Source organism: Octopus bimaculoides, chromosome 18 (assembly GCF_001194135.2).
Source record: "Octopus bimaculoides isolate UCB-OBI-ISO-001 chromosome 18, ASM119413v2, whole genome shotgun sequence".
Lineage (NCBI taxonomy): Eukaryota > Metazoa > Mollusca > Cephalopoda > Octopoda > Octopodidae > Octopus > Octopus bimaculoides.
The window spans coordinates 37,652,372-37,655,297 of record NC_068998.1 but is presented as its reverse complement, the minus strand read 5'-3'; positions in this window follow the sequence as shown (position 1 = coordinate 37,655,297).

Below are 2,926 nucleotides of genomic sequence, written 5' to 3'. Positions count from 1 at the left end.
TATATATATATATATATATATATATATATATATATATATGTATATACTTATACGTTTGTATGTATGTATGTATCGGCATGAAAATAACTATTGGTAGCATTCTGCAGGATGGATATAATACACAGTTGGGTCTGTCATACGTAATAGTAATATAGACAGCTGCAGTTCTTCAAACCATCGAATTTTTCCCAGCAATTTGAAGCAAAAACTCAATTTTGGAATCTTCACAAATGTCTACAAAAATGAAAAAACGAAAAATATGCAAGCAAGGGAAATAACTTGTATAATATTAGCTAATGGAAATGCTTGAAGAGTTACAACAATGTAGTTTTGGAGTAGACCTAATCCTTATTGCTATCTGAGGACAATAGCAAGTGGTTCGATTTCGTGATATACATATCTTCATCTTTTATTTTTTATCGCTTAATTGTTTCAGTCATTAAACTGCGGCCAGTCTTTAGACTGGGGAAACACCTTGATAGGTTTTAGTCGAACAAATCGACCCCAGAACTTATTTTTTAAAAATCTGTCAATTATTCTATTGTTTTTGCTAAGTTACGGGACGTAATCAAACCAATACCGGTTGTCAAGTAGTGGTGGTGGGGGACCAAACACAAACACACACATATGTTTAAAAATTTGTTTTTTTTTTAGTTATTTTTCTTTATTCGGACAAGATAAATATTTTCCTATTGTTAACCACGCCCAGAACACAGAAGAAGAGAACAAACAGTTTTAATTTCCAATTTTCAATTTTCATTTCCTAAATCTCTCTCGGAATTTTTAATATTTGATAAGATGGACATAGACATTGAACCGGGAATATTTTCTAAAAGTCATTTAATGTAACATACATAAAAGTACTTATGCTGTCCGATTAAAAAGAAAAAGTAAAAAGAACATTTAAACATGCTGCTTCCGCTTTTACATTTTTCCTGTAACCTTTGATTTGTATGGAGTCGTAATACCTTTTCACCTATCTATAGTCTTCGTCTTTTGTTTTCTGTAAATTTAAACTATATATATACATCATGCATTTCTTTGGAATGAACCAGTTGTAATCTTCGAACCATATATCGGAAATAAAAGAAATTATTTAACACATGCGTATAACTCCATTTATTTATTTGTAACATAGAAATATGTTATAAAAGCAAAATAGAAACTACACGTGGAAATGTGAGGGGAAAGTAAGAAGAAGAAAAAAAGCGAAAATGCACATTGAAAATCAAAAAAAGTAAAGGCTTTTTATGAAAAGTAACGATAGATATATACAATTAGATGAACTGAGGTAGGAATAAAAGTAATAAAAGTCATTATTGCGAATTGTTAAAGAGATTCAAAGGCATACTGGTTTCGTAAAATTACTGTTCACTGACTTTGAATGCACTCCGATTACCGAACGGTGTCAGGTCTACTAGTCCCTGAGTAGAAAGATTATGTGTAAGGGAGGTAAGTAGTACTGGATTTGGTGCAATTAGGGTAGCTATAATAGTGTAATGTGAATGGTGTATGGGATGTATGGGGGTTAGTGGTATTAATTGAAAGATTAGTAGTGTTCTGTATTATGTTATGTGTACATATTGAGTTGTGAAAGATATTTATTGATGAAAATTGCCTCTTTATTCTTTCTTTGCTGTACTGAGGTGTTCTGTGAATAGTGATTGAAGGGGACAATTAGGAAATTAGGATTAAGGTTCCTAGCACACGTTTCTTTGTGTTCACTCACCTGTATCTCTCTGTATTGTGGGTGGCAGATTTGTTCTTTTTGGAGAGTGGTTCTTCGACGGAGTGATATTCCTGTTTGGCCAATATATTGATTACCGCACCCTAAGTACGTAATGGCATAGATTAGGTTTAACGAGGCACAGGTGAAATTCGATTTAATCTTAAATATTTCAGCTTGTTTAAAGTGGAACTCTGAACCCTCCAAAAAGTGGGGGCATGTGCCACAGTTAGGTCGACCACATTTTTTCACTTTTGTAATATATATATATGTGTGTGTGTGTGTGTATGTGTGTGTGTGTGCGTGTGTGTGCGCGCGTGCGCGTGCGTGCGTGCGTGCGTGTGTGTTTGTGTGTATCTTTGCATAATGTTTTTCTTCAGTACTTCTTGATAACTGGTATTGGTGTGTTTACATCCTCGTAACCTAGCGGTTCGGCATAAGAGGCCGGCAGGATAATTGCCAGGCTTAACAGAAACCTGGGACTGATTCATTCGACTAAAAATTCTTCAAGGCGGTGCCCCAGTATGGTCACGTTCTAATGACTAAAAGAAGTAAAAGATAAAAGAATTGTAACGGTTAAAGAGTCAAGTAAAATGATCCTCATATAAATTAAATATGAAATGATTCGGGTTTATCTACTTTTATTTGAGGAATGGTCTATTGCAAGTCACAAAATTAGATATTGACAACAATACTAAATATAGACATAATGAACATGTATGAAACCCACAGTTATTACCATGCCGTGTTGCAACTTTACCTATGAAATTTAGTGATTGAACGGTATAGAAATAATAATGGTGTCTGTGCCTCACAAGTTGTAATGTAAAATTAAATGTGAAATGATGAAAACAAAACAAAAAAAAAACGCAAAAATATTATTTAGTACCAAAGCAAAACTTTTGAGGATTTACAAGCGCTTACACTGACACACACACATACACGTACATCCATACGCACGCGCACACACACTCACATGCACACATGCTCGCGAGCAAAATCACATACACACATATATATGGACATGTACTTATTATTTATATATGTGGTATATGTTCAGAAGTTATGAACACACACACACACACACAAATACATATGTATATATATATGTATATACATATATGTATATATATATATGTATATATATACGCATATATATATATATATACAAATACATATATACTTATATATATATATATA